This window comes from Macrobrachium rosenbergii, chromosome 12, assembly GCF_040412425.1.
Source record: "Macrobrachium rosenbergii isolate ZJJX-2024 chromosome 12, ASM4041242v1, whole genome shotgun sequence".
In the NCBI taxonomy this organism is placed as follows: Eukaryota; Metazoa; Arthropoda; class Malacostraca; order Decapoda; family Palaemonidae; genus Macrobrachium; species Macrobrachium rosenbergii.
In genome coordinates this window covers 52689175-52701674 of record NC_089752.1, presented here as the reverse complement: position 1 = coordinate 52701674, position 12500 = coordinate 52689175, and the positions used below count along the sequence as shown (strand labels likewise).

The following is a 12500-nucleotide window of genomic DNA, read 5'->3' as shown; positions in this document are numbered from 1 at the left end:
AAAATTTTGTAGGTCTTGTTTTTCTTCCTTTTTTTTTTAGGGGGTAGAACACGATTGCAGCTTTTGATACTGAAATAGCCCTGACCTAGTTTACATTTTATGCGATGTTTGTGTGTTTGTTTCATTTTTAAATGTTTATACAAGACGAGATTTTGTGATAAGATGCGTGTATTTTATTATTTATTAGATATATAATGTTTCGTATGGTGGGGTCCCAAATGTAAACGTGATTTACTGAACATAGAGAAACGTAGTAAGCGGATGGAGATCGATATTTCATCCAGTGCTTCAAGTAGCGTGAGAATGTGGTCGTATTTAACGATTGTTTGTTTAAAGAAATGATTTCTCACGTCGTCAGTTTCCAGGGAACACGTTCCCCGACCACGCCTCCCTTCTCGGCGTTCTAGTTCTTCCGTTCTTCGATGTCATCATTATAGAGATAAAGAATAGTATTTTATAAACATATATTTGTAGAGGCTCTTTATATTTCTATTACGTCTTAGAATGCGTGGTAGATTTTAAGGCTAAGTCATTCCCTAAACATTTTGCAAAAATATTTTAACTTTTTGACGCCGTTATTAAAGCGTAAGGGTCCTGTCGAAAGTCTTTTACCCGCTAGAAAATACCTCCACAAATTTGAAATTTTAATTAAATCTTATGATTTATGTCCCTTGAAAATTTGTTCATGGCAGGGTGCAATTAGCTATAATTCTTCCCACTTGTGATTAGATTGTGTGTGGAGAGAGTTGTCACTGCATTAAATCATAATTTATGAGGTTATGGTGTCATTTTGTTACTGTTTCTGCTTCAGGTTGTAGTCACAGTAGTTGTTAGCAGTGATTCATAGGTGCCCCTGAGTGAAATGTTCTAATACGTCAGAATTGGTAACTTTTTCCGCCTTGTGTACGTCTTCAGTGAACGGGATTGTGAAACTTCCTTATCCATTAGATATTAATTATATGTAAAGGTCAGCATGCGGGTCGTGTTTTTGTATAGTGACCATAGAATTCAGAAATATACCAGCATGATGCTGTTCTTGTTTTTTTTTTTACTGATACATATTTTCACTGCTTTGATGAGTCGAATTTTGGTTGCATTTTAATTATTCAATTTTTCAATGTTGTTCATTTTCCTTCATCATTTGAAAGATGATTTGTAGCTCGTAATATTTTAAATAGAATACTATATTCATATCGTCATCTGACAGGGTACGTTCTTTCGCCTGTCTATGTCATGCTCACATACACAAAATAACCTTTGAAGATGCCTACAGTCATTCTTATTAAATGTTGTTGATATTCCGTAATCACCAAATTGCTTAAGTTTTCATTTCCACCTAAAAGAGCTTGTAGTATTGTTGTAGTATAGTATCATTGCCTTTTAAAAGAGATAAAAAAAAATAATGTCGAAAGAAGTATTAAAGAATTTCAGATTTTGTATCCTCACTCCCCAAAAAAATCACAACTCTCTTTTTTTTTACAGTATGTAATAATATGAAGTAATTTTTTTAGACGAAAACAAGAAAAATACGAAGGATGGATGTCACACCTGTATAGACCAGTTCCATGTATAACGCATATATTGGGGTCATAGTGTGCATGACCCGTTTTTTATAGAAAATTTTTAATTATTTTTTTCTCGTTTTCGATTTTGGGTTAACTTCATTTTTGTATTTTGAAACTTGCAGCGATTTTTGGATATTCAATTAAAAGTTATGTTACGAATTTTTGGTTTTCATTTTCCCCTTCATTTTTTTTAGGCAATTTTGTAACGGAATTTTGCATATTGTTTAATTAACCCGTGAAAAGTGATATATATATATATTTTTTTTTTTCCGCACATATGTGCTGCAATGTTTATGTTTTTATTTCATTATTTTTTTGGGGGGGTTGGCGGTTCTTGTTCCAGTGACACGCTATCCGTGGCATGCAGATAGACGAGATTGATTATGTGTCATCCAAAACCCTTACTATTTCTTAGCATACTTTGATATTGTACATTTTTTCCTTTTGACTTTCAATTAGCGGATATGTAATAGAATTCGTGAGGGACTTCCCTTTCCATTTCCTTAGTGGATAGTATCACTTTTTCTCTACCACCTATTTTGTTATCATTTTCATTCTGTAGATTATATATATACATATATATATATATATATATATATATATATATATATATATATATATATATATATATATATATATATATGGGATCTACAGTATTACAGAATTACATTTAGTAATTCCTTCGGTTAATCGTGTTTTTTGCGTAGAATTTCAACGTATTGTTGTTACTCAGTGAAGGCTAAGTAGTCACATATATTTGATTCCTTAATGATGTGGTTTTTTGGGCGATTTTCCTCGAAAGGTTCCACCTTTTCTTTAGATGCTGTGTTATTATTATTATTATTATTATTATTATTATTATTATTATTATTATTATTATTGTGTTATTATTATTACCCTGCATCTCTCCGAACGCCATGGGTATGTTTTTAAAATCCCGATTGCCTCTGTGGACATGAGAAGTGAATTAGGGACCTTGGTTGTTGGTCGACTTGTGTAGGCCACTGATAGGATGTAAAGAGTGAAAGAAACGAGGAAAAGCAGCTCTGCATAAAATTGAAAACGGGAGACCCTCGCCAGGGTAATCCTCCCAGTTTATCAACTCTCTCTCGGGCCAGCCCTAGGAGAGCTGTTAATCAGCTCAGTGGTCTGGTTAAACCACTCTTCTCAGATGACATCGAGTCGCTCATTAGATTTTGCGGGCTGCTCCGAAGCAAAAGTTCGTGCTGGCATAAGGCCAGCTGAATCTAGGACGTCCTTTAGTTCCTGCAGTCGAGGGCCGCCGAGAAGTGAATAAAAGGTCGGGGATGGAGTTTCCGTCGGATGATGGGACGGAAGGGTAATACGCGTTTTATGAAAGGGGGGTGGGGGTTAGGGAGGATATTGGAGAGGGGGGGGATAGGGTAGGATGTTGACTTTGCTCTGATTGAATGGCGTTCATTAAGCATTTGTTGGTACTTTACCTAATTGAATGATGCTAACGAACTTGTGCTGCGCCACCTCATGCACGCGCCGCTTATGTGCCTTCTTCCTCTCGCATCATGGACCCGAAGAGGGGTCGTTGCTGCGAGTTGCTGCTGATTTGGAGAAGGCTGATGATGATGGAATGGGGAGGGCGCCGGCAAAAGTCGGGACTGGTTTCGAAGAAGTCTTCCTTTCAATGGTGTGTGTGTGTGGGTGTGTGTAGAGTCTTGGTTTTGATTGAATGGTTATAGAGAAGAAAAGTGGGAAAAGTGGCAAATTTCGCTGCTCATCAGAGAGTCTTCCCAGGTTTTCCCATTTTCAGGAATTTGACCCCGAACCGTTGCGATTTCTATACCGTAGGGAATCGTCGGGAGGCCGTCAGTGTACAATACGGCTAGTGACGGTCCAGGAGAAATCTCAGCTCTCAAGTTTTCTACCATGGTCGATAATTTAAATCAAAGCCTCCGACTGTAATAAAAAAAAAAATATAGGCTATATTGTAATACGTCAGTTACCGTAGGTGGCTCGTAGCAGTGGATAGGACTTTGTAAGTCTTTCGTGTCTCTTGCTTCCTCGAGACCATAATCACAAGTATGGCCTGTAGTACCGCCACTTGTGTTGAGTATTCGCCTTTTTGCTTATCGGCTGTAAAGGCTTGTTCATTATTTTAAGCCTCGTGGCAAGAATCTTGAAGGTAGGCCGGATTTCATTTTGTAGTTAGAGGAGTTATGTTGAGCTTTTGATAGAGATTATTGTTATATCGTATTTGGTATGGAGTGCAAAGCAAAAGAAGACGGACTTCAATCAATCTACAGTTTTTAACACAATAAAAATGAATACACAGAAATAACACACAAAATAAGAATAGCATGTGAAATGAAGGTTAGAGAAGAAATCGTGTATTTTTAGTTACCCTACGAAACATTTGGGTGCATAGATCTGATGTAAATGCCACGCGATGAAAATACTCGTGGGAATTTATTAGAGTGGTGTTAGTTTTGAGAATGCTTAGAATTCAAGCCATTACATATCACAGATTTCGTTATAAATAGAAATACTTGATTTGGGAATTGCAATGAAGCTGAAAACTTTCGTTTTAATGGATGACGAGCTTGAGAATTAGCCTGTAATTCCTTGTCTACTCTGATCCCATCAGAAATAAATTTCGTGATATTTCGAATATAGCTGTAACCTTTTTATGTACTGTTTTATCCGATTTAGAAGTATATTTAAACTCTTCCATATCAGTAAGAGCTTGAAAAGTATCGATCTCTTCATAGGTTATTTAACTAATCCTTTGAAAAAAATGTGTCGTTGACTTGTGTTTTTTCAGTTCTGTAAAGTTAATTATACCTTAGTTTAACCAGACCACTGAGCTGATTAACACCTCTCCTAGGGCTGGCCCGAAGGATTAGACTTATTTTACGCGGCTAAGAACCAATTGGTTACTTAGCAACGGGACCTACAGCTTATTGTGGAATCCGAACCACATTATACTGAGAAATGAATTTCTGTCACTAGAAATAAATTCCTCTAATTCTTCATTGGCCGGCTGGAAACTCGAACGCGGGCCCAGCAGAGTGGTAGCCGAGAACGGTACCGACCCGTCCAACGAGGAACTTTTTCAGTTCTGTAAATTGGCATGAACCGGTGCGTCGTATTAAAGGTTTTGATCCGCTGTTGCGATATAATGGAATTTGGGACGGGTTGTACAGCAGTGCAGTGGAAGTAAGCTGCTGTCGACTGGCGAATATATTCGGCTTAGTGAGGTCAAGGGTAAATGAAGTTCGGCTGAAAACTTAATTGGTGTTGGATAATTCAGTCTTAACTACATTGATAACAAGTTAATAACATTATATTAGAGCTATAACCAATATTTTCAGTATTATGGAAAGCGGAGGGGGTTCGGATGTGGATATCGCTTCTCTTATTTCTGGATGTCACAGGTTCGATATCACCAGACATTTAATTTTATTTCTGTTCATAATCCCATCAGAACCTTTGCTGTTGGCACGTGGCATTCATGTTGTAAGATGGGGGTATGGCCATGAGAACTCGTATCACCCGATACTTAAGCATCATATTTAATAATAATAATAATAATAATAATAATAATAATAATAATAATAATAATGATGGATTCTGAAAATACTTCCAGGTGCCGCGCGTGTTCGGATATTGCAGGGAGGAAAGCCTAATTAACCTGGTGTTTGTTATTCCCTGCAGTTTTCTGGCTTCCGTTATAAGGGTTACATCGAACATCTTGCTCATGCTAGGTTACCAGTGAACAGTCGTAGTCTGTTTCTTCTTCTTCTTCTTCTTCTTCTTGGTTGACGGCCAATATCCACTGCCGATGTCACTGAAGTGAGTCGTGATTGGTGGATCAGGTTCAGCACCCACCATAGGTTACAATGATATCGTTTTTTTTATATATAGGCTACTATCAGCTCCTGAAAAAAAATCATATAAAGTCTTTATTGAATGTATTTATTGCCCTTCGTTTAAAGGAAAAGTAATTAATTTGAATTAGTATGATACTTTAGTATTCATGCAAAGTGTTACACGTAGATATCACAGCCATTGATGTTGCGTATCATACGTTGTTTGTTCACAAACTGTAAACAAAATTAAATAACTCCAAGAAGGGCCAAGGCATTAAAAAAATGTATGTTAATTTAGCCATATGGAATTCAGAACATGTTTTGATATAACATCTGTATTTCGGTCTTACAATTGTTTGCTCAAGATTTCCTTTCTTGCCCGAGACATTCGAGAACCCGCGCTTTAGTGAATTCTTTTTGTTGATCCAAATAACGAGGTCCATCAAGAAGGTCGAGGAAAAAAGTAGGATTTCTTTTCTCTGAACGTTAATTTAGGATTCTTTCTGCATTCGTCAAGTAAAAAGGAAAAAGTAAGAACTTAAAAAAATGTCCTGCTCCTTTTATACATTGTATTTTCGTTTGGGTTATGCAAGTTTTAAAGAGAGCCAACTGAAACGGGGGGCGGGGGAGAGCGTTGGTTGGTGGTTGATGAGGTTGGAGGAGATCGGATGGGCATACAATTCCCCTTCTTCCCCCCCTCTCTCTCTCTCTCTCTCTCTCTCTCTCTCTCTCTCTCTCTCTCTCTCTCTCTCTCTCTCTCTCTAAGAATACCCAAGGAGGACTGCATCACTGAAGAACATAAAAGCAGGAAGACAAAAGAGTGGTTGGTGCATGAGCCCAGTACTAAACCATTGAGAGAGAGAGAGAGAGAGAGAGAGAGAGAGAGAGAGAGAGAGAGAGAGAGTCAATAAGACTAAGAGGACGACGACGACGACAAGAATGAGAAATAAGGGGGGGGGGTCGTGGGTGCCCGGGGCGAGGGTCCATGAGGGGGCACGTGGGACTTACCCTTTAAAGTGGCACCTCCTGACTGGCGTACTCTGTAGGTGTGTATTTTTTCCTTTCCTTATTTCTCTCTTTCTTTCCTCCTCCTCTCTCTCCCTTTCTTTCTTTCATTCTTTCTCGGGAAATTTAATTTGAAAGATTTCGGACGTCTGTGTACAAAGCTTCTTTTGTATTTGGAGGTGCTCTGTATAAATAGTTTAATTTAACATGAACTATTTTTGTTTCTCTCTTATTTAGAGGTTCTGTTTTCATAAAGTGATGCGATTTTTCAGTGGACAGATATCGGTCTTATACTTAAATTCCATATATTTTATAGATGGTCTTTGGAAGTTCACGTCATTTCAACTTGAAAATATTTTTGTGGGTGTAACATTTCAAGACTTGATAATCAGAGAGATCAACCTTCGACAGATATTTCACATTGTTTTTAAAGATTCATCTTTGAATGTTGAAAAGTCAAGTTTGGAATTAGGCTTTTAAATTGCATGACCTTCTGCATTCTGTGATCAAGTGTGGGAAGTCATTGATATGGAGCCCTTCCCAATTTTCGAGATACATTCAATATGAGATGGAAATTCATTTTAATAATGAAAGAGTAGAAGCGAATATATAAACCATTCCCAGTCGCTTAAGAATGACGGCCATTTAAGCCGTGTGCGGAGTGGATGCATTGTCTGTTACGGAAGAGTATTTTGGAGCCTTACTGTAAAGTATGTATGTAAATATATATATTTATACACATACATACACACTTACATAATACACACACACACACACACACACATATATATATATATATATATATATATATATATATATATATATATATGTATATGTATATATACATACTGTGTATGTATATACACAAAAAAAGCTCTCACTCGCCATCTCTGTACCTAACTATTTGGCCTTCGAGCTCAAAGTGCAAAAGGGTTTAATGTGTTAAGCAACTGCATTTGAAATGTCAAAAAGAAACGCGAGGGTAAGTTAGCACTTTTTTTGCGGTGAATGGAGTTGAAGTGTTTAAACTTTTTCTTTTTATTTAGAGATTATTATATTAGAGCTTAATGATGAACCACTTGCTTCAAGATCAAATGGTCAAGATTTCTTGGAAGAATCACTTTTCCTTCAGAAATTAAAACCATTATCCAGAGTTTCATTGCGTTAAATTTGTTTTATATATATATATATATATATATATATATATATATATATAATATATATATATAAAACAAAACACTTAGTAATATTTTAGATGAAAATTTCAGAAATTTTTAGCCTCCTTGCTGCCCTACCACCCATCTAACCCTCCCCATCCTGAATAATGAAAAAACAAGGAAAAGCAATAAAAAATAAATACAGTTCTTGAATTTGGTTTCTACCCCTTTAATTTTTGAGGGTAATTTTGTGGCGGTCTGAGGCCCGCTTCCTATTCCCCTGAAAAGCTCCCCGAGATTGTTGGTATTTACGACCCCCCCCCCCTTCCCCCACCCAAATGCACACCATATTTTTTTTATTTATATGTTTTATTTCCTAGTTTTTACGAGTGGGGAGGATGTATATTGTTACGTTTGCTTTTGGATTGGTGTCAGTCATTTGGGAACCTTGTTTGTTAAAGGAAAGAACGTAAGATTGTGGAAGTGGTCACATGTTTATTCTAGATTAACAGAGAGAGAGAGAGAGAGAGAGAGAGAGAGAGAGAGAGAGAGAGAGAGAGAGAGAGAGAGAGAGAGAGAGAAAGTGACTGTCGTATTATGAGAGCACGTTCGCTTAAATTCCCTTAATATAAAATATTATAATGATTTTAAGTATAGTTATTAACTCATATGACATATACCTGCTGTGTTACATGAGTTGATTATAAATCTACTTAGCTATTGCTGAAATGTTAAAAAAAAAAAATTTGATTTTCCACATATGATTGTACAAAAACTTTATTTTTTTTTCTATAGTATATTTCAAAATCTTTGTTGCTATAGTTCTGACATATCTTTTTCTCTCTGTTGTGAGGGTGGCGAAGTATGAAAAACCTGCTTATGCACTTACCACCAAACACTTGGCCTTACACCCGGCGGTTTGGTAAAGATGATGTTTGCGCTCTTTATAGTCTTTCGACTTTTCTCCTGGTTGTGCTCGGTCTCTCTCATTTGTAGTTTTTGATGCTTTTGGTGTTTTTTATTTTACTGTATGTGTTATAGCTTAATTTGACAGCAAGCTTGCACATTCGGTATATATAGTATGTATATGCATATATATACACACACATTTTAAATTTATATATCTAACTCTAATTGGGATCGAACCCAAGTGAAGGTCAGTTGGTAGCGCCCTTGCCTTTCATTTGAGAGACCTGGGTTCGATCCCGATGTGAGTCGGAAGTGTATTTCTGTGAAACACCTGCTTATGTGGTGAATAGTTCCATGATGCGCGCACACACACATACACACATTATATATATATATATATATATATATATATATATATATATATATATATATATATATATATATATATGTGTGTGTGTGTGTCATGTGTCTAATATATATATATATATATATATATATATATATATATATATATATATGTGTGTGTGTGTGTGTGTCTATATATATATATATATATATATATATATATATATATATATATATATATATATATATATATATATATATATATTACAGTTTGACTACCTTACATAAATGGAATAATGTATATATTTCTAACAGAACATTAATATATATGCATATATACTTGCCTTTAACGAATAACGAACGCGTCCGTGCTTGTGATTGCGAAAGATGTAATCCTTCTCTAAAGATGACTAATGGCACATTGCTTCGCATTTCGCGCCTCGATAAAATTGGATAAGAATTTGCCTCCGGCGTTAGTTCCACATTGGGCGCGCAGCTGTGCGGAGCTAATATCCATATCTTATAGACTGATGCTGCTCTAATGGGTGTGGAGAGAAGGGGGGAGGGTGCCCGGGGAATGGTGAGGAAGGGGGAGGGGCTGTACGCTGAAAAGGGGTGGGGGAGTCAATAAAGTACTTCGTTTATTTATTGAATTTCAACGTATTGTGCGAATCAGATTTGATTACTGATATCCGTGTCACGCCTTTTTATTTGAGATGACTGGGAATTCATTTACTTTTCGTAGCCATCGGAGAAGTTTAATTTCAGTTTATGAGTTCGGAAAGCGTCGTAAATTTTTGGGAAGGAACGTCGTAACATAGGGATTTATTTATCAGTATTTATGTTTATTAGAAAAAAATTTTTATTATTTATTTATTAAAATTTTCATTGTTGGTTTTAATTGCTCTTGAAACTTTGATATTGAGAAGTATTTTGACAGTGACATCAAATGTGTGAATTAAATTCAGATGTTAATTTTTGTTGCCCTTCGTTGTTAACCCGATCTGAGGAGTCCTTTTTCCTCCACTACACTGGGTTGTAGACATTGATGTCATGGGTTATTTTCGCCTGTTCGCTCTCGAAGTTTGCTTGAAGATCCTTGTACACATAAACATATTTTCCTTTAGTTTGTGTCTTGCATAGAATATAAGCTGTTTCCTGTAATTTCAACAACATTAATTGATACTAGCCTTATACAGATTTAACAGCAACTAAACAGAAATATTTTTAAAAGTTTAATTAAATTACCAGTTCAGTGCCGCAGGCAAGTACTTATTTTATTTCTTAGAACGCGACATTATAGGATTTAGTGTCATTAAATGAGTTTAGTATTTATATAATGTATAACTGTTAATAATTTTCGAATTCCATGTAATGTATATGGATCGCTATCATCTGTTCTTATAATGGTACCTTGTTTGATTCCCAGCTTGGCGCTAGGCTAGCTCAATAATTATGTTGTTACTGTAGTAGATTAAGCTGACCTTATGCCAGCACAGGCTATTGTTTTTAAAGCAGCCAGTAAGCCACGTTCAAATTGTGGAAAATATAAGGCAGTAATTATGTAGGTGATTTTATGCCCTCACCCTGAAACCCCTTTAAATCTCTGGGAAAGAACTGCAGAATATCTCGGTACATTCTCACCTTTAATTGTAGCCATGATTCCACTTCGATTTTACTTATATAAAGGTAAAATTTGACTTACCTCTTTGATTTTTCTTATGTGAAGATAAATTTGACTTACTTCTTTGATTTTACTAATGAGAGGGTAAATTTTACCTACCTCTTTGATTTTTCTTTTGTGAAGGTAAAATTTGACTTACCTCTTTGATTTTTATGTGAAGGTAAAGTTTGACTTACCCTCTTTGATTTTACTTATGTGAATGTAAAATTTGACTTCCCTCTTCGATTTTTGTGTGAAGGTAAAATTTGACTTACCTCTTTGATTATTCTTACGTGAAGAGAAAATTTGACTTACCTCTGATTTTTATGTGAAGGTAAAATTTGACTTACCCTCTTTGATTTTTCTTATGTGAAGGTAAAATTTGACTTGCCTCTTTGATTTTTATGTAAAGGTAAAATTGGACTTACCCTCTGATTTTTCTTTTGTGAAGGTAAAATTTTGCTTACCGCTTTGATTTTTATATGAAGATAAAATTTGACTTTGATTTTTCTTATGTGAAGGTAAAATTTGACTTACCTCTGATTTTTCTTACGTGAAGATAAAATTTGACGTACCTCTTTGATTTTACTTATATGAAGGTAAAAGTTGACTTACCTCTTTGATTTTACCTTTGTAAAGGTAAGAGTTGAGTGACCTAATATCTCCCTAAAAACTTGTGATTGAAATAGAAAGTTGAAAATATTCAAGTTTTTCAGTTACATTTCGTCGGAATTTTTTTAAGGCATTCCCTTCCCTTGCTGTTGTGCCTTCAGATGCCCGTAAAATGTTATGGGTCAGAGAAAAATAATCTCGAGAGTGAGGGAGGGTAGAAAGGCTCAATAATTAATGATTCCTGTTATTGGACAATCAAGTGATTGTTTCCGTAAGCGTCAAGGGGGGAGAAGCCCTGAAGGAAGGAGGGAATGAACGGGGGAGGTTGTTATTGCTGTTGTTGTTGGTGTTGTGATTGTCTGGTGTCATTGTTGATGGCTGAACATTGTTTATGAAAGGGGGAAGGAAGAGCAGCGCTCCCTGTTTGCAAAGGGAGCCGGGGTAGGGATTGATTGTTGTGGGAGGAAGGGCTGGGGGTGACCAGGAGGAATAACACTAACAGCAGTAACAATAGGAGTAGGCGTCTTGTTGTCTGTTGTTGTTGTTGCGGCATCACTGTTTGTCAACAGTTTGGGTAAATGGTGTTTAGCGTTTAATTACGCTTTGATGAATAGAGCCACATTCATCAGGTTCCATTTTTTAAATTGGCTTACTGTGGCTGAGGAAATGATTCGGTCCTAAAAAACAGAATTATCGCTATCGAAATACAATCTCAGTATAAAAATAGATTAAGCTGAATAATGACAACGATGCAAGATATTACGAAGTATTGTTATAAATACGTACAGATATGACGAGAAGCAGTTTGGAGGTAATCTCTCTCTCTCTCTCTCTCTCTCTCTCTCTCTCTCTCTCTCTCTCTCTCTCTCTCTCTCTCTCTCTCTCTCTCTGTTTTGCAGCAATCTTGAATTAGAATGGAGCATACTCTTTACCTTTTGTACGTGGCAGTCTGCTTTAATGCCATTTATCATCTCCTGGTACGTGCCAATGGAGCAGAAAAGTGGTTAAGCTTGATAGCATGTTCTTTCAGGGACAGTACTCGCTCCTGTCCTGCAATTTCGTTGTTAGGTTCTTGTGTTTGTCTGTTATTTTGTTCGTATCATTTGCAGCGTTTACGATCCCTTGCATTATACAGCTTTTCAAAAGAGATACCCTTCAATTTGGCGAGTTAATTGATATTAATTATCTCTTTGTGATGGAGGTCTTGATTTCAGTTCGATTTATCTGTCTCTCTGTTTGGGTGAATGTCTTTTCATTAGTAGGATAAAAGTTAATGTGTATTTTAGGGAAAGTTTGACCAAAGGTGGGCGTCTTGACTGGCAACAAGTGACTGTATTTAGGACGATAAATAAATCGTAACATTTTGGGAAAATGGCCATTTTGGTTGAAGGATTGCTCA

At 36.2% G+C, this 12500-nt stretch overlaps 1 protein-coding gene across 2 annotated transcripts in view; it reads left to right on the top strand.

Annotated features, from left to right (window-relative positions):
• Sema2a (Semaphorin 2a) overlaps nt 1–12500 on the top strand; it is a 620242-nt gene that overhangs the window by 420331 nt on the left and 187411 nt on the right. The window lies entirely within an intron of this gene.